The sequence below is a fragment of the Balaenoptera borealis genome (genome assembly GCF_965194805.1).
Source record: "Balaenoptera borealis genome assembly, chromosome: 5".
NCBI lineage: Eukaryota > Metazoa > Chordata > Mammalia > Artiodactyla > Balaenopteridae > Balaenoptera > Balaenoptera borealis.
The window spans coordinates 29,422,165-29,446,857 of record NC_138862.1 but is presented as its reverse complement, the minus strand read 5'-3'; the positions used below and the strand labels follow the sequence as shown (position 1 = coordinate 29,446,857).

The 24,693-nt window shown below is 37.3% G+C and overlaps 1 protein-coding gene across 8 annotated transcripts in view; it reads right to left on the bottom strand.

Annotated features, from left to right (window-relative positions):
• The window catches only part of SAMSN1 (SAM domain, SH3 domain and nuclear localization signals 1), a 212,751-nt gene that overhangs the window by 55,504 nt on the left and 132,554 nt on the right, over positions 1 to 24,693 (bottom strand). The gene's annotated exons all lie outside the window — the stretch shown is intronic.

Here is a 24,693-nt window from a genome sequence, read left to right as displayed (position 1 = left end):
AGGGCTTCCCTGGTGGCGCAGTGGTTGAGAGTCTACCTGCCAATGCAGGGGACATGGGTTCGAGCTCTGGTCTGGGAAGATCCCACATGCCGTGGAGCGGCTGGGCCCGTGAGCCACAATTACTGAGCCTGCGCATCTGGAGCCTGTGCTCCGCAACAAGAGAGGCCGCGATAGTGAGAGGCCCACGCACCATGATGAAGAGTGGGCCCCACTTGCCACAACTAGAGAAAGCCCTCGCACAGAAACGAAGACCCAACACAGCCATAAATAAATAAATAAATAATTTTAAAAATATATATATATAATCCAGTACCTCCTGAATTATGTCTCATTAGGCTAAAAGGAAATTCTGTCCATAGTACAATACTGACTGAACAAATTGAACTAGCTTTGCATGAAAACATTTTTTTTTTTTTTTTTTAAATTTTTTTTTAAAGATTTTTAATTTTTATTTATTTATTTATGGCTGTGTTGGGTCTTCGTTTCTGTGCGAGGGCTTTCTCTAGTTGCGGCAAGCGGGGGCCACTCTTCATCGCGGTGCACGGGCCTCTCACTATCGCAGCCTCTCTTGTTGCGGAGCACAGGCTCCAGACGCGCTGGCTCAGTAATTGTGGCTCACGGGCCTAGTTGCTCCGCGGCATGTGGGATCTTCCCAGACCAGGGCTCGAACCCGTGTCGCCTGCATTGGCAGGCAGATTCTCAACCACTGCGCCACCAGGGAAGCCCATGAAAACATTTTTAAATTAATTTTTATTGGAGCATAGTAGATGTACAATTAAAATCCTTTGTTTTTTTCTCTAAGATCAGGTACAAAACAAGGATGTCCAATCTTGTCATTTTTATTCAACACAGTTTTGCAAGTCCTAGCCCCAGCAGTCAGAGAAGAAAAATAAATAAAAGGAATCCAAATTGTAAAGGAAGAAGTAAAACTGTCCCTTTTTGCAGATGACTTGATACTTTACATAGAAAATCCTAAAGATACCACCAGAAAACTGCTAGAGCTCATCAATGAATTTGGTAAAGTTGCAAGATACAAAATTTATATGCAGAAATCTGTTGCATTTCTATACACTAACAATGAACTATCAGAAAGAGAAATTAAGGAAACAATCCCATTTACCACTGCATCAAAAAGGATAAAATACCTGGAAATAAACCTACCTAAGGAGGTTAAAGACCCATACTTGGAAAACTATAAGACACTGATGAAAGAAATTGAAGATGACAAAAACAGATGGAAAGATATACCGTGTTCTTGGATTGGAAGAATTAATATTGTTAAAAATGACCATACTACTGAAGACAATCTACAGGTTCAATAAAATTCCTATCAAAATATCAATAGTATTTTTCACAGGACTAGAACAAATAATTTAAAAATTTGTATGGGAACACAAAAGACCCCGAATAGCCAAAACAATCTTGAGAAAGAAGAATGAAGCTGGAGGAATCATGCTCTCTGACTTCAGACTGTATTATAAAGCTACAGTAAGCAAAACAGTATGGTACTGGCACAAAAACAGACACGTAGATCAATGGAACAGAATAGAGAGCCCAGAAATAAACCCATACACTTATGGTCAGTTAATCGATGACAAAGGAGGCAAGAATATACAATGGAGAAAAGACAGCCTCTTCAATAAGTGGTGCTGGGAAAACTGGACAGCTACATGTAAAAGAACAAAATTAGAACATTCTCTAATTCTATATATAAAAATAAACTCAAAATGGATTAAAGACCTAAATGTAAGACCAGATACTACAAATTCCTAGAGGAAAACATAGGCAAAACAATCTTTGACATGAATTGCAGCATTATTTTTGGGGGTCTGTCTCCTAGAGTAAAGGAAACAAAAACAAAAGTAAAGAAATGGGACCTAATTAAACTTAAAAGCTTTTGCACAGCAAAGGAAATCCTCAACAAAACAAAAACACAACCTACTGAATGGGAGAAGCTATTTGAAAATGATATGACTGATAAAGGGTTAATATCCAACATCTATAAACAGCTCATACAACTCAACATCAAAAAACATCAAAAAACCCAAACTACCCAGTTAAAAAAATGGGCAGAAGAACTGAATAGACATTTTTCCCAAGAGGAAATATAGATAGCCAACAGGCACATGAAAAATGCTCAACTTCACTAATCATCAGGGAAGTGCAAATCAAGACCACAATGAGATATCACTTCACACCTGTCTGAATGGCTATCATCAAAAAGAACACAAATAACAAATATTGGAGAGGATGTTGAGAAAAGGGAACCCTCATACACTGCTGGTGGGAATGTAAACTGGTGCAGCCTCTGTGGAAAACAGTATGGAGGTTTCTCAAAAAACTAAAAATAGAACCACCATATGACCCAGCAACCCCACTCCTGGGTATGTATCTGAAAAAAACAAAAACACTAATTTGAAAAGATACATGCACCCCAATGTTCATAGCAGCATTATTTACAATTGCCAAGGTATGGAAGCAACCTAAGTGTCCATCAACAGATGAATGGATAAAGACGATATGCTATGTATACCCAGTGGGATACTACTCAGCCATAAAATAGAATGAAATTTTGCCATTTGCAGCAACAAGGATGGACTTGGAGGGCATTATGTTAAGTGAAATAAGTCAGACAGAGGAAGACAAATACTGCATGATATCACTTATATGTGGAATCTAAAAAATACAACAGATTAGTCAATAAAACAAAAAAGAAGCAGACTCACAGACATAGAGAACAAACTAGTGGTTACCAGCAGGGAGAGGGAAGAGGAGAGGAGCAATATAAGGGTAGGAGAATAAAAAGGGTTATTATGGGATTATATGAAGTCATGTGTGTGAAACTTTTGGAAATTGTAGAGCACTATAGAATTTAAAGAATCTTTCATTCAATTAAAAAATGTAGGCCTTAAAATACTTCTAAAGCCATAAAAAATCCCCTGCTTAATTCGTACTTCTTTCCCCAGAAGCACTAGAGGAAGGTAGACTATGCTGATCAATAGACCATGATTTCCTCTCTTTACCTGTTGAAGAAAAATGTATTAATAAAATGCCCCTGGAGAGATACATATGAGCTTCCTCAGAAAGCTATTCTTATACAGGAAGTACAAAATTATTTCTATTTCCCTTCTACCTTTACTCATCAGAAAAATTTATAGCAGATTCAAGAGTGACCAGATTATTTTTCACACCTTAACATTTGAAACTATGCTAAAGCTGTAAAGCTGTAAGAGATAGTAACTGTATAGCCTATTACTTAATCAAAACCCCTTATGGGACCTTCATCCCTTCAACTTTGACTGTAATTAAGATGGAATACTTTAATTGCATATCAGTTTAATTACAAAAGAAATGAATAGAATATGATTGTAGTGAAGGTTTTTAATGTAAAAATGTATACTACAGCAAAATCAAATTTCACAGTGTCATACATACATACACTTAAATCATATGTATGCATATATATGTATTTATATGTATGTATACATGTGTATATATGCATGTATATATGTGTTCATTTATATGGAATTCCGTCTTTACCTTTCAATACAAAGAGTAATGGAAGAACTTCTTAGGAGACCAAGTATGATATAAATAGGTACACATTGCCCTCCCCAACCCAACACATACAAACTGAGGTTTCCAAATAAAGTGTGAAGCCACAGCAAGGCACAAGTCCTCAGAAACCCTTCTTCTTGAGAATTCTTCTGCATTCTAATTTTAAAGCATTTGTATTTGTCATTTCTGGGAAGGGAGAAATCAAGTGATCATTTACAGGATTTTACAAGTATGCTACCCACAATTCAATTCTATTTTCTTCTCGAATATGAAAACTTTCCATAACTTTTGCAGCTATACTTGTGAGAAACGAAAGGAAAATCTGTTTTTTCTTTGTCAATCAAGTAGTGTGGTGAATCAAATAGCCAAGTTAACATCCGTGCCCAGCAGCCTAAGAAAACTAACTGATTAATTGAAACCTAACATCTATTTGGAAGGAAATAGGATTCCCTGTTTTATTTTCAAGGGCATGGGATTCTAGACACTCAAAGCGGCCACTGCAGCAGTTACACGCTCTGGTTACTAGTCCTCTGCTGAGCAAGCCTGGCTTGGGGTCTGCTTTTCCTCATGTCACCCTTCCATGGAGGCCCTGTGATGGGATGAGAGCGTGTGGACCTTGGAAGACTGACATAGGTTTGAGTTCAGTCAAACTATATAAACTTGGGCCCAACATTTGACCTCTCCGACTTTCAATTGCCTCATTGGTAAAAGGGGAAAATAGTATTTTCTCGTGAGATTATTGTTGGGATTAAATCAGACAATATATATAAAATTCCTGATACATAGAAGATCTTAACAAACGCTAGTTTTATCCCCTCTCCTTCAAATACATAGTAGAAAAGCATTAGATTCCCAGGCTTTCAAGTCCTACTTTCATTCTACATTGTGGTCACAATGTGACGCAACTTCTTGGGAACACGTCTAGCCTCTGATTTCCAATGCTGGTACATATGCCATGGCTAATTTAACCTGCTGTTCTCTCATTGTCACATGCTATAATGACATTTGAATATGCTGTTTATCCTCAGCCACCAACCAGGGGAAATTTCTACAGAAGAATTCAGTTCTGCTTTCACTTAGATTTGGTGATAAGCATTTAACTGTGGGTTTGTAATTGCACTTTGAAAACAAAAACTCCGTACTTTCTCATGACCAGGAAGGCCTGGACATCTATGGCCTTTGCCTGTGTGGGCCACTCTCCTTTCTTTCCCTGATCCAGTCACGCTGGTCTTCGCTCTGTGCTTGGACACCGTTCAGTTCTTTTGTGTCTTGGGCTTTTAGTCGAGCCCTCTCTTTTGTTTGAAGTGCTCTTCCCTTCACTTTCACATGACGGGCTCCTTGTCATTCTTAAAGCAGCAGCCTCTATGTCACCTCCACAGAGGGCCTTCTCCAACTAAATACACGTAGGTGCTTGACCTTTTTTTAAACTGCTCTTATTTGTTTGTTTGTTTGTTTGTTTGTCTTGGTTACCTAGAAGGTAGAGGCCACCCCTATTGCTAGCACTAGCACAGGGCCTGGCACAGAGAGAGGTCAGGAAGTGTTTGTTGAATGGATGAATAACTCAACTCTATAGGTTTGTGCAGTTTAGGCCATTTCTTTGGATTAACAAGTATCAGGATCGAAATCTCAGAATCAGTACCCCTCAGAACCAAAAAGGATTATGGCAGGCAGAATAACTGTTTAACTAGACATTATCAGAAAAAAAATCTTGCAAACATTTTGAAACACACAGACTATAAACCACTTTCAAAAAACTCTATTTTATGGAGAAATCAGTGAGATATGTCAACATACCTTGCTAATGAAGATAAAGATTTATTATTTTTTTTAACATCTTTATTGGAGTATAATTGCTTTACAATGTTGTGTTAGTTTCTGCTGTATAACAAAGTGAATCAGTTATACATATACATATGTCCCCATATCCCCTCCCTCTTGCATCTCCCTCCCACCCTTCCTATCCCACCCTTCTAGGTGGTCACAAAGCACTGAGCTGATCTCCTTGTGCTCTGTGGCTGCTTCCCACTAGCTATCTATTTTACATTTGGTAGTGTATATATGCCAATGCTAATCTCTCACTTCGCCCCAGCTTCCCCTTCCCCCTCTCCATGTCCTCAAGTCCATTCTCTGTAACTGCGTCTTTATTCCTGTCCTGCCACTAGGTTCATCAGAACCATTTTTTTTTTTAGATTCCATATATATGTGTTAGCATACAGTATTTGTTTTTCTCTTTCTGACTTACTTCACTCTGTATGACAGACTCTAGGTCCATCCACCTCACTACAAATAACTCAATTTTGTTTCTTTTTATGGCTGAGTAATATTCCATTGTATATATGTGCCACATCTTCTTTATCCATTCATCTGTCGATGGACATTTAGGTTGCTTCCATGTCCTGGCTATTGTAAATAGAGCTGCAATGAACATTGTGGTACATGTCTCTTTTTGAATTATGGTTTTCTCAGGGTATATGCCCAGTAGTGGGATTGCTGGGTCGTATGGTAGTTCTATTTTTAGTTTTTTAAGGAACCTCCATACTGTTCTCCATAGTGGTGGTATCAATTTACATTTCCACCAACAGTGTAAGAGGGTTCCCTTTTCTCCACACCCTCTACAGCATTTATTGTTTGTAGATTTTTAATGATGGCCATTCTGACCAGTGGGAGGTGATACCTCATTGTAGTTTTGATTTGCATTTCTCTAGTGATTAGTGATGTTGAGCATCCTTTCATGTGTTTGTTGGCAATCTGTATGATCTATTATTGATTTATATCACATTTTTTCTTAAGGCTGAATATCTTTTAACATAAGTTTTTACCCTAACAGCTTTCCAATAAAGTGCTTATCCTGATGTTATGCACATGGGAGATCGAATTTCCTCTTCTACCAACTCGGCTCCTGATTCTAGGACATCTAATTCTGAGCCTAGGAGCTTTCCTGCAAAGCATTCACTGGAGTGAAATATCTTCTTTCCTATTGAAAGAAATTATATTGGTCCCATCTCCACTAAAATGCTGGCCCTATAATTCTCTAAATATTAAAGCTTGACTTGAACTTGTTAACTCATCTTTGTGGAGATGACACTTTAGAAAACTAACACGTCTCCTTTAAAAGAGAAAATAAACTTTCTTTGCAAGATGATAAATATTTAGGGGAAAATGTGTATTTTTTTTTCTAGCTCTTAGCACAATCAGTCAGTATGTCATATGGTTCATGCAGAGCCAACTTCTTTATTTCAGCCAGCAAAGGTCATCTCCTCCGCTGACAATCAGCAGGTGAATACAATCCACCTGGAGATGGTACCAATTTGGAAACTGTAGAAATCTGTTGCTAGTCTTTAAGCCATCACACCTCTGGCCATCATGAGCGTAGGAACCCTTAATATGCTTTAGCGCCTTTCCTGTGACACACTGTTTTGCCCTGGAGAGACAGATTTGGCAAAATCCCTCTAGCAAACAAACACAGAGAAGACTAAGTGGGACTTGAATGCCCTGCTGGCGTAAAATATTACTTCTCGACTCTTCTCATCATTCTCGTTGTATTCGAAGATATGGAAGTGGAGCCCTATCTTATTTGTTTAACAAATATGTCTTGAATGTCTACTGTGGGCCTGGCACTCTACCAGGTTTCCAAAGATGGAGAGGCATGGGCACTGCCTTCTGAGAGTTTACAGTTTAGTGAGAAGACAGACCAATAGAGTGACAATTCAACATGATGTGTTTTGTATCAACCCAGAGTATATGAGCAGGGAAAGCATAGAGGGCACATTGCTAATTTGTCTGGAGAAATAAGGAAAACTTTTACTAAGGAAGTAAAACTCTCAGGAGTACTTGAGGTAACAATGAGCCAAATAGGAGTTTACCAGGCAGACAAGGGGAAATGCAGGGGGGATTCCAGCAAGGAGAAGAGTATATGAGGGCGAGAGGCATGAGAGTGTTTGGTATGGTCTGGGAGTGAGGAGTAATTCCCCACAGCAAGTGGGTGTGGCAAATGAGGAGAAAGACAGATGATGGGGCTGGCAGGTGGCTTAAGGCCAGGCTATGAAGGATTTGGAGGCCATGTGTTATGGGTTGAATCGTATCCCTCCAAAAAGCTATGTTGAGGTCCTAACCCCCAGTACTTCGGAATGTGACCTTATGTGGATATAGGGTTGCTTCAGACATAATTAGTTCACTTGAGGTCATCCTTGATTAAAGTGACCCCTTAATCTAACATGACAGGTGTCCTTAAAAGAAGAAGGAATTTGGACACACACATGCACAAAGGAAAGGCTATATAGAAACTCACAGGGAGAGGATAGCCATGTGAAGATGGAAGCAGAAATTGGAGTTATGCTGCCACAAGCCATGGAAAACCTGGAGCTACCAGAAGCTGGAAGAAACAAGGAAACATCCTACTGTAAAGGCTTCTGAGACATCATGGCCCTGTCAACACCTTGATTTTGGACTTCTAACCTCCAGAACTGTTAGATAATAAACATCTGTTGTTTTAAGCTACCCAGGGCGCGTGCTTTATCATGGTAGCCTTAGGAAAGTGATACAACATGTTAAATAGTGTAGATTTGGATGTAATGGGATCATAATTTATATGGGTTGGAAACTACTGAAGCAAGAGAGCAACGAGACCAGATTTGTGTGTTACAGAACGGGTTCTGGCTGAAATGTGGAGCACAGATTAGAGATGGGGAATGGAGAGAATCTGTAATATTTCCAAAGCTTATTGACCAATATAGTTCCTCAGTATCTCCTCACCTATGAAACAAACAAAAAGGATCACCCTTCTCCTTCTCTCAGTTTGGTCCAAAACATTATATTAGAGCTCTCCTGTCTGCATAACGTTACCTGGATAAAGAAAAGGGCATACTTTAAATTCAGTCCTACCAGATCACTTTTTTAAGTGATGGAAATGTCACAATGAAAAATGACTGTACTAATACAATAATATGGACGTTTGAAATGATGTTGATATTGGTATTTTGATACTGATTTAAAAATTCAGTTAAAAAATCTTAGAACCATGAAATGACTAAAATTAATTTTCCAGTAGCAAGCCATTTAGGTTCCCAAAATTGTTTTCCTTGCTCTTTATCTTAGTTGCAGAATCTGGTTTATATCCACATCTTGAAATGTCTATTCCTGTACAAGTAAAAAACTTGTTAAGAAACATACTATCACTAAGATCAATATAAGGAAGCTGGAAGACAGCTGTTATTTCTGTTAGGGGTATTTCCTAGAAATATCATGAACTGTGATAATTGGCAGCTTTGATGCAAGCACATGACTTTTCTCCAATTGAAGTAGGTGACATTCAGACCTATGACACTTACACTTCTAAGGCTACATACTCTTTAGCTGTTTTCAACCTCCTGAGACACAACATGTCATACTTGCATATATGAGTAAATAATTTAGTGAATATAAAACACACCTCCATATATCTTTCATCTCATTTACTGAATACCATAACTGACAATGTTACAAAACTATTAATTATATGATATAACCCAAAATGTAAATTATGTTTCTAATTGTATTATATTGAAGAAGCAATTTAATATCACTTCCGTTTTTAAAAACATGAAGTACAGAGTACAGTAAATTTAAAAATCAGTGAGATTATTAAGACTCTAAATAAACACAAAAAACTTGTGTACACAAGTTAATATTCAGATGTCTTGGACACTGATACGTAAAATCATAAAATTCACTTGGGAAAGTTAAGGCTGAGAGAGAAGAAGAATGTTGATTTAACGAAACAGCTAAGGGCAGTACTGGATCTAAGGACAGCACTGGCCTCTTCATTTGTCATTTGTCATGAAAATGTAGTGCAGAACTATTGTCATGTGACCTCCCTCCCCACTTATTAAGCCATAGGTACACAAACGACAGGTGTTTTCGATTAGTTGTTCCTACAAAATGACATTTTAGAGAGGCTGGAGGCCTTAAATGGTATTGTATGACAGTTTCTTACCCTGCAAAACAGGAAAGAACATATATAAAATATTTGGGAGCAGTTGTGAACATGGATATTGATAGAGGAGTGCCTTGTCTCTCTGTGATTGACACGTGTATCAGTACCCATAGCGGTAGAACTACCTAAATAGGAAAAGACTGAACAAGTAATACAGGCACAATTAAGAGTGGTAACAAAAAGTAAACCCAAAATACCCTTTGTCCACATGGGAGGCTGAGTTAAGTATACATACCCACTGGCATTCCTTCATTTTTTTCATTCCTTCTTCCAAACACCATATTTTACTTCCTACAGTGTTGCCTAGCATTGGAAATTATCTCCATTTAAAAAATTGCCAATTTGCATATATTATTTGCACTTTAGAAAGAAGAAGATGACTAGTTCTGAACCCATGCAATTGATTTCAGATCAGATCATCTAAGAGAGAAACTTAGACGTCTCCAAAATATTGACTTGAAAGAAGAGTTATATGAACACAGTTTAGAGTTTAAAAGCCAACATTTTGCATACTCATATATTCAGTCTAGTTTGTTATTAAAGTATAGAATGAGACAAGAAGAAGATAGATTTTTGGAAGAGGAAAATGAACAAACATTTATTGATACGCTGCTGTAGAGCATTACATCTCAATCCTCTTAACAACGTATAAAGTGTTATTATCTCCTATTTTACAAAGAAGAAACTGAGGCACAAAACAGCTACCTCGCCTAAAGTCAGAAAGCTAACAAATGGCCAAGAATTGATCTCAGGGCTGACTTCACTACACTACACAGCCAAACCTTTCATGTAGAATAAAACTCACAAACAAATTAAGGAAGAACACAACAAGCCAAAAGCAACCCCGCTCATTTCTTTAGCAGTCAGCTGTACATATAAACCTTGGTTTTGTAGCTAGAGAATGGGCCACCTCCCCTTCTTCTGCTCTAGTCCCTTTTCTCACTCTCTATTTTGTAATTCTTTTCCAAGGCCTCACTACACTGTCACTTCCTCCTAAGACCCCAAAGGAGTATATTTCAGGAGCAGTCAGAGAAGGAAATTGAGGGCAGAGAAGGGTAACTCAAAATCAACCCAGTAGGAGAAGTTGTAGCAAACACATACTTACCAGACAGCATGCAGGCTTTGAAAGAATGGAAAAAGAACTGAAGAGATAACTGAAATTGAGCAGAGGTGATAGGGAGAAAAACAGAAGGGACATACCACAGAACATGTAAAGCTGAGAAGAAAACACATTTTGATTTGTGTATACCATATAGAAATCCTGGAAAATGTACTGAAAATATTTCAACTATTCATCCTCTGTTGATAAAGTTAACATTTACTCTGGGAGCAATACTGAAAAGTTGAGAGTCAGTAGTAAAGTTCAAAAGTAGGTCAATGAACTCAACAAAATGCTTAATTTACACCTGCATCTATAATCGCCACCCTGGTTTTGAGATACAACTTTCTAAAAATGTATTTGTTTCCTTTTAACTTTTGTTCTTGGGGTTCTTGGTCACCATCAATATACCAGGCAGGGAGCTAAGCACCTTTACATAAAACATCTCTTACCATCTTAATGATAAGTCTAGGAGAAAGGCTATATTTTTCCCACTACACAGAAGAAACAACTGGGACTCAGGCAGTAATGTGACTGTGTATGCCATGGATTCCAAATTTAAACTCAGGATTTCTTCCTTTAAAGTCTAATGGCCTTCCCCTTATGCTGTGTTGCATAAACTTCTAAACATCATGGTGAGAACAATGCCAGCCATATGACAAATGCAAAAATATTCTGTGGATTCTGCTAGGGTTTACTAAATGTTGGGGATTGGTTGATAGGTTTCGCTTTAAAAGGCAAGCTAATGTACATTTGCCAGCGGGGTGGAGAGAGGGCAGAAATCTAGACAGTGGAAAGAACAGGGACATATCACAGTTTATTCACGTCCAATTCCATACATGCAGACTGAATTTCTAGTTAGTTCTGTTACTGGTAAAGACATAAGCTCACTTTTCTAACAATTTGCCCGGATACAAAGACCAGAATGTTGCTTGACAACTCTTTGGCAGTAACCACATTTGGGCTGTGGTTCCTTTGGCTGAATTTAAATTCAGCTGTATTTCATTCAAGGGAGACTCTTTCCCACTTTCATCTGAAATGAATTAATGCACAATAAATACAGGCATCAAATTTACTAATTGCAGTGAATAAGGATACCAAGGGTTACAGACTGTCAGGAAAAGCACATTACAGAAGCTAAGCACTCAATTTCAAAAAGCTTTTTAACATAAATATTTCAAAAGTATCAGCTTTGTTACCATTTCACACCAATGATTTTCATTTCCCAAACCTATTCTGACATTTAAAGGAACATTAAGAAAAAAAACATATTGCATTATATATGGCTACCACCATATAATGCCACTTAAAAGTTGGTTTAGAATAAAGATAAAGGCAGAGGAAGGTTGGCAATGGTGAATCAAATGAAACCTTTTTCACATATTTCTTTTTGAGTTATGTTAGTGTTATATGATGCAAAGAAACACACACACACACACACATACACACACACACATACCACCTCAAGATCCCATTCAAACCTATCTACTTGGTTCAAACATCTCAGGATTTTATGATCATGACCAAATGATATTAGAAACTCTCACTAAAGTAAATCGGCTGTGTAATTAGCAAAACTGGACATTTTCTTTGACTCTCTGACAGAGGGGTTGATTTTTATTCCTCAGCGATCGGGTAGAACACTGTGTTAAGGGCCTTAGGTCATAGAGGAATGTTGGCAGAGAGTTCCATGCCACTAGAACGATAGGAAGGCAATCCACTAAAGCATCCGTATTAAGGAGTTGGCAGAAGAGACAGTTGAAAAATGGGAGCATAAAAAATAAAAGTCACCCATAAATTGGGGAAAGTTTCACAAATGAGTAAGGTGAATGATTTTTACCCAGCTTGGATATTAAGCTCAAAAGAACACAACAATGACCCAGTTAAGAAAATCAGATTCTATTTAGAAAGTTACTTAAAAAAATATGTATTATCATAAGAGCTATTTATATTCAAAAGCATTTTGTAAAATCTGGAAGATACATAATTGGTCTGGTCATTTGTTATACCCTCTGTCCAGGGGTTTTTCTACTCTGTGATTTATCAAAAGTCCCAAACACTCTCTGATAGGAGTTTCAACCAAATCAGTTTGGAAATCACAAAACTATTTCTGGGGAAATATCAGCGGCACCCATTAAAGGCTCTGTACAGTTTCATATAGGCTGATCACAGGAGTCTTTAGTACTGAGAATTCCCAAGGGCTGCCCAGGGCATTCCTTTGTTGTGTTCTCAGTGTGAGATCCCTAACGTGACTTGACTATCTTATAGGTAAGGGATTTGGAAGACTTTGAAATCCCAGCTTGGCCCTGAAACAGGGCTTGTGCAACTTCCTCAACCTTCAGAGGCCTATTACCTCATTTGGAAAATTGAATTATCTACTTTATGGGATTGTTGTGTTTATGAGATTAAATAACTTCTGAAAGTGATATACATATGAGAGCTTCTCAGAAAGACTTCCTGGATTGGTGAAGATGAAATTGAAAAATCAGGGAATTCTTTTCTTCTATGCAGAGATGATTCTCAAACTTTGGTGAACATAAAAATATCATCTAAAGAGCTTGTCAAAGAATGTTCATCCTAGAAATTCTGATTCAGTAATCTGGAGTGGGCAGACCTTGGTAACAAATACCGTAGGTGATTCTGATGTAGTTGGTTCATGAAACCACACACAGAGAAATAGTTTTAAAACATAATACTCTAGCCAGATTTTAAGGTAGATTGTTTTATTTGGAATCATCTGACATACTGTGATTCTTTCTTTCAATGTGTTTTCTCTCCTTCAAATCTTCAGGCTTCCAAACCCTCTACTTCTCATCTAGAATGAGTTCCCTAAGCCCCACTCCTAAATAGAAGTATATCAAGTTTTCACATCCAAGCAGCATTGAGTTCTAGTAAGCATGCAATGGCAAGACATCCAAGTTAGAAGAGCACTACACATTTCCTCCTGCCTATTTATTTTAAAATTGGATAAAAATAAATAAAAGGTGTTCACCATTTTACATATTAAAATATAAGGCTCTGAGTTTGGGAATATTTTCATGGGAATCAGGTCCTATTCCCTAGATGATGGCTTAATATAATTCACAACTGCTATTTATTCCTTCACAAAGTTGATTCATGAATATTTATCCTGGACGAGATCTTAGTGGTTACCTAGTCTTACCTATTTGTTTTACAGCTGAAGAAATCGCAACCTATACCATCTGGCTTATCCTCCAACTCAGAATCTTCAAAAACGAAGTTTCCCATCCAAGGGAATCCTAATCGAGAAGCAAGTCTACATTCAGAAAAATTTCCCCACTGAACCAAGCTTTGTTATCCCACGTCAGAAAGGAATCTGGTGTCTAAAATTACAGTCATAAATCCTTCATGTAAATAGAACGCAGGACATTTGGGTTAATTTCTTTCATAATGCCTTAACTCATGGGATAAAAAAAGTAGGATCATAGATTTATTCCACAAAGGAATACACTCCTCCAACAGAATAAAATTACCTTTTTACTTCAATAATTGAAAGTCTAGCATTAAAGAGCATTAACAAGTTATTTTCTCTGAATAGAGATTCTCTGCCACTTTCCATCGTAAAATATGAATGCTTTTTGGGTAATTGCTGCTTTGGGTTATTTCCCCATTTTCTTTCCATGTGTACAGAAAATTTAGAGCTGATGATATTTTTAATATGAATCCTTATCTGCTGTTTTCACAGATTATTTTTGCACTTTTCAGAGTGTGTTCTGCTAACCCAGGCCCACACAGCTTGCAAAGATCCCCAGAACTCTTTCCTCTAATTCTTTTCACTCTTTATAAAGCTTTGAAAGATATTGATTCTGCAAATGTGAAAAATTAACTTATCAAAAAATAGCACACATAAAATGGGGACTGGTGAAAGAAACCCTAAGTATATTGTTTTAACTGGAAATTGTACCATTAACTGCTACAACTTACTGTATTCCTGTTATGGCTCTTTGTGATATATTTATCACTGTGTGGGAACAGTTTAATCTATCCCATACAGAGAACAGTAGGAGCTCTCGGTGGCCTCAAAATTTGATGGCCCTTGCCACAAACAACTGATCTAAATTTCTTGCAGGTGGCAGGTCTAACTTTTTTTCCAAAAGGAAATAACCCTTCTCTAAAAGTCAAATTTGTTTTCAAAGCTGCTGTGGTGTCTTTAACCACTTCTTTTTCTAGTTTTTCAGTTGACACTTTGTCATGACTTACGGTGGGTTGCATCAATCATTCTGGGTTCTTACAGAAAATGTTTTGTGGTGGTGACTATCCCATGCACGAAACTAAGTGCCCTTTGTGGGTGAGTGCGTAGGTACCTCTGATTTCTTGCCAAATCATCCAGAATGCCACAAATCCATTAAATCTCTCCACAGGGAGGAAAAAAATTCCCACATCCTAGAGAGAGAATTTATGAGTTCATTTCAATCACCACAAATGAAAGCCACCCTTAATATTCATTAGAGATTTTATGGTGGCAATATGCATTATCTATTCCTATGCCCCTCTGAAAGGCCAATTTCCCTTGAAACCTTGCATGGTTCCAAGCCACTCTTTGTAGAAACAATGGCCTATGTCCAAGTGGAGTCAGAGGGGGCAAATGGATGAAATTTCCTTGTCCGTTGGTAATGATTCTGTTAAGCCATTGTGGTGGCTATGAGCTTCTAAGTTTTAAAAATGAAAGGACAGATTTGGAATGTACAGTCATGTCATTGTATCACTTCTCCGTCATCATCTGTGACCATATGTCCTAAAGTGAAAGGGGCTTTTTGGTTTGCATGACCAAAGATGACTTTCAAAACTGACATTTCTTTCCTCTGGAGAAATGTGTATACTGGGGACATAAGTCTATGAGCCTGAGAACTGTTCGTCTCTTCTTTTTCTACCACTACTGTTCAAGTCACCATCATCTTGCACCTATTTTTCTCTTCCAATCTGTTTTCATCACTGTATGGAAAGCACTCTTCTCAAAATAAAAACTTAAGCTTAAAACACTTCTTGCATAGCTTCCCCTTGTTTTTAAGAGATGAACAACAAAATTTAGCATAAGCTATGAGGCCATAAGTGGTCTGATCCTCCCTTGTGCCGCATCTCCTTGCTTTCCTTGTACCGCATCTGGACTTACCTTGTGCCACATCTTCTTGCTTTCTCTCCCTGCCATGCTGACTCTCATTCTCCCTCGTTTTGGCTAGTTAACTCCTGCTTTTTACATCAGATTTGAGCTCAATCATCATCACCCCTGAAAGTGTATCCTGACTCCTCAGCTAGATCAAATCTACCTATATAGGCTTCCATAGAGCCGTGTGGCTCTCATAGCTCTCATCAAAGTTACCATTTCATTTTTATTTGTGTGATTATTTCTATTTTTGTCTCTGATTGGACTATGAGGCTGGCAGGGTTTGTTCTGCTCAACATTGTATCTTCCTAATCTGGAACAATGAAAATACTTCAAAACAAATTGTTGAGTGAATAAATAAATGAGTTCCTGACTTTAATCCATTTTGCACCCTGGCTAAAAATCCCTTTCAGTGGGTGAGATGTGGGCTTCAGTTTGGGTTGGGCTTGAGGTGAACTGCAAAAAGGCCATATTTCTAATCTAATTATTCATCAGTGTGGTTGTATTTAATAGCTGGGAACCATGAGATGCATAACGATCTTACACTGAATATTCATAAGGGCTTTAAGGGTGAATTCAACCAGTTGCTTTACAATTTCATAGGAAGGAGAGGAGACATGAATTTCTTTCCTTCATTTTTCATTCTCTTATGAAAAAGGTGCATTATGCCTGACAGTTATCTTCTGACTCTAAAATAAAATATCATGACATGCATATGTGATATTGCTATGACAAAATATATGAAAGGAGTTTTAAGAAGCTAAAATTGTTTTACATTTGTAAGACACTGCTGATATGGTGATAATTTGGGAAGTCAGAAAAGGGCAATGGGGAGCCCAGTACGTGTACCCTGAACCCCACCTTCTTTTTGTCTGCATGTCTCAGAGATTCACAAGCATGGGGTCACCAGGGCACCTCCGAAAAGCTATAAGCGGGGTCTCACCCTACCCGAACTAGGCAGTTCTGGCTTTCTTATCTATAGGGAGAAAATTGGACAAACTATACTTATAAATCTTAAAAATTAGTGAAAACTAGTAAATGTACATTTACTACAACATTATCTCATATGATACAAAATTGCTGAGAATTATTGATGGTGAGAATCTGACATCAGGTGTGGCATCTTTGTGGTCCCACAGCCCAGAGCAATACCTGATGTATCGTAGACATAATGCTGTTTTTCACTGCATGAAAGGTAAATAATTATAAACACATAATTAAAAATTGTAATTAAATAGTAATAATTGTCACTACAAATAGTAGCTCTTCTTCATTACGTTCCAACTGTGTGTCAGGTATAGTTAAACATTTTACATCCAATTTTTACAAGAACTCCACAAAGAAGTCTTCATTATGCCTATATAGATAAGAAACTGAAACTCAAATAATTCAAGTAACTTAGCAATCACACAGCCAGTAAGTAGTGAGGCTACAGTTCAAGTCCAGGCTTCTTTGGCTCCAACACTCTCAGTTTCCACCATGTACAGCCCCTCTTTGCCACCATGTTTATTTTTCTTTCTGCTGAACAATTTAAAGACAACTTTGTCATAGGAAAGGTCTGGACTGAGAGTTAGGAGGTTTATGTTCAGTACCATCTCTGCCATCATCTGCCGTGGGACCTCAGGTAATTCACTTAATCTTCATGCACCTCAATTTCTCCATCTGTAAGATGTCAGTGATGTTTTGCCTAGTTCACAGCGCCAGTATAAAATGAAATGTGGGAAAAGTTATATTGCATCTCAAAGGCAGGGACTCTATGTATTAAGTGATTAAGCCCCTATCTTGAATTGGCACTTTCAAATGCATCATTTCATTTTATACTGAAAGTTGGGAACTAACGTCTTCACTTTTCACAGATGAGAAAGTATAGATATATTACTAGCTTAATCTCGAAAGTTACAAAGTCATGCTCTTTGCAGGAAAACGTTGGACTCTTACTGATTTGGGTTTAAAATCTAGTCCTGCAACCTACTGCTACATTACATAAATTATTTAATCTCTTTTACCATTAAAATGGGAATAATAATACCACCTAACTGAATCATAACACAAAGATAGCATATATAAAAACACCTGAAATATAGTCAACTGCTAAGTCAATGGAGACTATGATTGTCTTTGTATCGACATGTCTGCATGATCAGGACAAGATCTCAAAGGTGCCACCTAGTGTGTGTGTATGTGTGTGTGTGTGTGTGTGAGAGAGAGAGGGAGCGAGAGAGAGAGATGGGTGATGGTGGCAGAAGAGGATGTCTCACTCCAGCCCAGCACTCTTCACACTGCACGGCCTCTGCTCTTCTGCCACCCTCTACAATTCTACTTAAACTTCACCCGCCCATTTGTCAAAGCAGGATTTTGTCCTCTGAAATGGCATTCAAAAGGATTTTAAAAAACAGTTCTTCTTGAGTGGCAGAAACCTTCTTAGTTCCTGAGAATGGAAATATAGACATTTTGGTTCATGAAGAAGTTTTCATGGTCAGGAGAACCTGGCCATATCCCAGGTGAAGTCTGTATTCACATACATAGTTGTTGGTTCAGAACGTGAGGAAGTAGCCAGGACAGAGGAAGTTTAGTTGGTCAGGAAAAAGAATAAAAAATAAAAACCCAAACCTAAAATAGCTTATGTAAAAAAAAAAAGAAATCAGGTCAACAATGGGCATCTGAAAAGTGAGAAGACAGCTGCTTTGAAAAAACTGAAAGAAAGTCTTTATGTACTAATCTCTTTCTGCACATAGGACTTATCTTCCTTGGTGTACCCTCATAGCCCAAATACTGAAGTTAAAAAGGAGTCTTAAAAGTCATTGATAGCGCTCCCTCTTCCTAAAGATGAGGAGGCAGCAGGCCATGGAGATTAAGCATCCTGACCCAGAGAAATCCCAGTAAGTGACCGAGTTGAGCTCACAACTGGCTCTCCTGCCTCCAACCTGTGCTCCTTTGATGTATAACATAGCTTCTGACACACTATGCTGCACACTCAAAATATGACTTTGTCTTTAGCTTGCTTAGCAATATTTGAATTTTGAGCTTGCTTCTCTGCCACGAAAGAAATTCTACCAATACTTGGGGCATTCTCCAAGTCTCATTATATAAAATGTTCTAACATTTAGGCCTCTCTCTTCCCAAAGGCCAGTGTCCAGTATTAGTGATTTGCTTTATTCTTCTGAACCACGCAGAAGAGTTAGGTTCTCAGTAAGGAGGCACTTGAGGTCTCCCATGTTCAATGAGCATAACTGGGTCCCCTTCAGATTGACGTTCGTTGTCCTCCTTTGTCTATTTGAGAATCCAAAGAAGCAAATTTCAACTTTCTTGTAGAAGCCAAAATGTAGTTATAATTGATTATCATGGGTTCTCTATCATTATCACAAGACCTATTCTAAATTACAAATATTTTATGAAGATTTTAGAAAGATTTTATTTTGGGGAGTACCAATTCAACTTTCTCCTTAATTTGATGCACTTGCATAAATAAGCACAGAGGAAAAACAACAACAAAACAAAGAGAGAAGTGGGACAAAACCCTTAGGGCAATTCATGAAAAAGAGGGATTCTTGGTTTCTATAACAGTTCTAGAACTACATCACAGGTCTGTTATTTTCACTGATATTCATGAGGTTTGTGTAACTGGGAAAAGCCAAACATTAACCTAAATAATTTGATTCGTTTGCATTCTACACTGCCCTGCTTCAAAAGTCTAATTTAATAATATCTCTAGTTATCCTGGACTTCTAGAATAAGACTTCACACTTACAGAGCAATTACATTTTCTCCTTTTATCTTTATATTTATTTTATAAGATTTTATTAGAAAAATATGTTTAAACATTCCATAAACATTTACAAATTACTCTCCTCAAACTCAACCTAAATAATTTCCATAAATCTGATATCTTGCATTATAAATCTGATATCTTGCATTATAATATCTCATAATTTAAATGTTTCTTCCATAACTTCTTTTTTATTTTTTTAATTTTTAAATTTTTAATTTTTTAAAATTAATTTGTTTTATTTATTTTTGGCTGCGTTGGGTCTTCGTTGCTGTGCGCGGGCTTTCTCTAGTTGCAGCGAGCGGTGACTACTCTTTGTTGCGGTGCATGAGCTCCTCGTTGCGGTGGCTTCTCTTGTTGCGGAGCACGGGCTCTAGGCGCGCGGGCTCAGTAGTTGTGGTGATCGGGCTTAGTTGCTCTGTGGCATGTGCGATATTCCTGGACCAGGGCTCGAACCCGTGTCCCCTGCATTGGCAGGCGGATTCTTAACCCCTGCGCCACCAGGGAAGCCCAGCTTCTCTTTTTTAGTGTAAATGTGTTTGCACATCTGGCCAGATCTTTTCCAGGATTATTTTATATACAAGTATCGCAATATGTTTCCCATCTTAGTGAATTTTTATACTGAGGATTGTGATTATTTGTTTTTCCTTTTTACCTTTTTTAATAAGACCCCGTACAATCTCATTATAAATATGAAATGGTAGATTCTTCCTCCCACATACATATTCATAGCTTAAGTGGCTTAGGAGGCACTTGACATGAGTTTGCTAATGAGTGAATAAATGGATGAATGAATAAATGAATGAATGAATAAGCTGTTGCAGTATCTCCCATTTTTCAAATTCTCTTGGGTAAATGTTAATTCTCCTTCCATCAAATATTATTGGCTATAATTAAAAATTTGTCATGTAAAATACTCATAATTAATTATTTGTTCTTGTTCATTTAGGACCTTAAATTATTTTTAGAATCTTGATTCTCAAGTTAATTAATTTCAGTGCAGATTGTAATAAGTATAAATATCTTTTGGTATTTTTCTATCACATTTTCCTATTTTTCCTTCTGCATTTCTCAGTCCAGATTATCATTTACTCTGCCTTCCTTTTCACAGGTTGTCCAGATCCATTCATTAAAACCTGTTCTCTTTCCATACCACCATAATTCCAAGGTAAGCAGATAAAAGTTTAAAGCTGTTCTAACAAATAGCTTTTGCTGTTACAGTTGAACACAAGGGCATTAAACTATGAGAAATCAGGCATTGATGGTTCATAGCCTGTCTTCCTCTGCGTGGATATGGGAGCAGTCTTCTTGGTATGTGTTATTCACTGGGCCAGTAAAAATACGCCCATCAGTGGGACACAGAGACTTTTGTCAGGAATCTAACATCACTAATGTACAAAGAAAATGATAATAGAGCTTATGAAATTAATTTTGCCTTTTTTCTAAACCACGTGCCTCCTTACCCTCTTTTTACTGGTCCTCTCAATCCTCATTCCTTTTCACACATTTTTTTCTTCGAAGTGTACCGCATGAATTCTTACTCATCCATATGTATTTTTAACCTTCCATACTATTCATCAAACAGGTAGAGAAGAAAAGAAGATCTAAATGAGAAAACAGTATAAACAAAGCTATGAAGATGGGAAACAAGTCATTGTGTTTGGCAAAAGGATGGTATCACTGTGCTTACAGCAGAGTGTGTGTGTGAAAGAGACTGGTGAGAATCTAGTTAGAAGGCAGATTAGGTGAATGAGTTTGCTTTTGACCCTGTAGGTGTTGGGGAGATGCTTAAAAGTTTGTAAGGGGAGCAGTAACACTAGGTTTGAGCTTCAGAATCATTATTCAGGTAGCATTTATCAAGTAGATTAGTCAAGTAAATTAATCTGGTAGATTAATCTGGTAATGACATGTCATGTTGATTGAAGGAAGTAGCCTAGACTAGGGTCAGAGATACTGGGAGAGATTGCCAAGGTTGAGAATAGAAAGACAAAGTAGAAGATAGGCACAAATAGCTTATCCTGGTTTTGTCACCTCTCTCCCATAGATCAGCAGTTTTGGGGGGACAGTATTAAAACTCTGAAACCACTTAGCAGTGGGGCTGTAAGACCTAAGAACATTTTTCTATGTCAATAATTAGAGCATCCACTACTCCCCATTTGAATTGAAAGGTTAACTGTAAAATCTTTGTTCCTTTATTTCTTGGTTAATTTTAGCACACATCCTGTTCCTCTCACTGAAACAGTTCTGTAAAGAAATCTTCCATTCTCCACACTTTCTCTTTTGGTGCAATTTTGATGGGTTCACATAATACTCCAATAAGACCTTTCAGCTCTACTCTTATCATCCTCTTCTTATGCATTTTAAGATGCTTTAAGTGGAGCTTGGTTTATTTTCTCACCTTGAGATTTGGTATATAAACTTCACTCATTTTTCTTTGACTTTTACGTAATTTGGTTTCTCATTATTATAATTTTTCTATCTATACTGCATTTGAATTCTTCTATACATGGGTCTCTGTTTTGTTCTTTCAGGACTTTGACTTTCCTTCTTTCTGAAAGAGCTTTTGTTGCTATCATTTTTAAATATATCACACTATTTTTATAAAATAGATTCTGGAACATTTTAGACATTTGAAGGGAAAAAGGGATATTTTTACTTCCATTTCTTAATCTGATAAACTATTTATTCTTCTTATAAATCTGAAAAAAATAACCAAGATTTTGAAAAATATATTAGCTACTCTTTTAATATTACCTTAAAGGAAGACCTCTTCTCCTTTGCAACACACAAACTTTATTCTTTCTTGCCCTTATTCCCAACTAAGTCTATGGCTCACTTTCCTCTTTTTTGTTATGATGTTTCAAGTTCTCAGCACGCAGGATTTCATAAATATCCTTCAATCACTCTCCTTGTAAGTTGATTGTAAACACTTGGCTACAAATATTATTTTTGGTTACCTCCACTATTACCTTTCTTAAGATGCATCTGAAATTCTCTCTCAACACCACTCATCTTGGATGTTAGAAAAGATCGGCATCCCTAAGTAGTTTTTCCTTTCACATCTCTCTTGTGGAGTTTACACTTTCGTAAATGTCATCTTTTGCCTTTCTCAATTTATATCAAATCTGTAATCACATATCTCTCCCCACTCCTCAGGTCCCATAGACCTTACACACAACTAAACTGCATGTTAATCATCTGTGTGTGTCTCATTCTCCCCTTGTTGACTTCTGTGAAGAGTCCTTCACAAATAATACATTTCCCTGACTGGATTCAATTTGTTTATGGTATCTCAACTGAGTAAAATGTTGCTCCTTTCCAAGCCCAGTACAAGCCTCTTGACTCTTTGATTTAGGTATAAATATTACCTACTATCAACTGAGTCCTGACGCCATTTCATTTAATCTTCCCAACAGCCTTTGCACAGCAGACCTCGATAACCTTGTTTTACAAATGGGTATTTTCAGTATGCAAAGAATCACTTGGAGGAAAAGAGATGAGTAGGGTCTGAAACCAATATAGAATTGGAATTTGCACGTTAAAGAGGGTAAGGAGTTTGCCCAATCTCACTCTGCTAGTGATGTCAGCGTTGGCATTACATCCAGCTCTATAAGAACTAGCTTTGAGAGTGTGAGCCTGAAGTGGGCTAGCAGGGAGGTGTACCTGGGTGAATAAGGACTGTCCAGAAGACAAGTCACTTTCAGGCCACCTCAAAACTCTGATTTAATGATGAGATCAAAAACACTGGAATCCACTATTGCTGAAATTTCTGACATTGAGAAACTAATTTGTGGATTGGTTTTATTTCCCTCAAAATGTGGGGTTTAGGCCCAGCTCCAATGTATCTGTATATGTAGGTACATTTAGAAAAAAATCTGGTCACACTTTTACCCTTTAAAATTGCAAAAATGTCACTGCTGACTACCTGTCATTGATAGTAAGTAACACTCATTTGAGAAGACTTTTCCCTCAACACTATCTGCCTTCTGTATCTTCCCTAGAATGAAAGTTAAAGTATAACCCAAATAATAGCCTTGTAATTACTACAGAAAAAAAAATACCAGCTATGCTAAAATGAAACTAGATTTTTTACTTGCTATTATTATAGCATATATGTGTAGAATATAAAAATAATAATTTGCACTCATCCAACTTCTTTCACTCTATGTCTCAAATCCCTGAGTGCAAGGGGTCTCATTAAGTTTAACAAACCAATTTAACTCTAACGTGTTCTTGAACCTTCTCTCCAAATCCACTGAGGTTTTCCTGTCACAAATGTTGAACACTATCATCTGAAATTCTGAGCACTCTGCAGATATATTTGACCTTCTGCAGATAAAAACTCCTTACTTAATCATTTTGCTATGTACTAAAATAGGCAAAACTACCTAAATAAAAAAGAAAAACATTACTATGTATATATACCAAAATCAATACACGCATTCACAAACACTCACACACACATAATAACTGAGTTTATGTACGATTGCATTAATATAGGGACAGTTAGAAGAATAAAAGTTTTATCCAGATCTATGGTAACAAAGTCCATTGGTTTCTAAAACTCCATTCATTTAGTCAGCAAATGTTACTCAAATATTTATTGAGTGCCTATAATATTCTAGAGACTACGGTGGATACAAAGATGAATTACTTATAGCAAATAAACTAACGTCTAACTCATCCCACTACAGTGTGGAGTGTGGTAAGTTCCATGAAGACAGGAGCAGTGCATGTATTGTTTAGCTCTGCGTCCCCAGTCTAATATTGTACTGGCACAGTGACACCAATATGTATTTGATGCCTATACAATGAAAAAATAATGCCCTTAAGTGATCTAGAAGTTCAAAGGAAGGAATTTCCTGTCTGGCATGACCCAGGAAGGCTTTCTAGAGGACAAAGTATTTGATCTGAGTCTGAAGGGATAGGGTAATGTTTTTAAAGGAAAGAATAATACACCAGGCAGATAAGTAACTTATGTTCAAGTTGAAAAAAATTAAACACTTTTAAATCTTAGAATATTTGTGTTATTTAATTTTAGTTTCTCAATGACCTCATGAGCTTAATATTACTATTTCCATTTTACTATTGAGAAAATTGAAATTAAAAGGTTTCAATAATTTGCCCAAGCTAAACAAATAGCAGAGGTTGGATTCAAGCCCAGATTTGTCTAACTC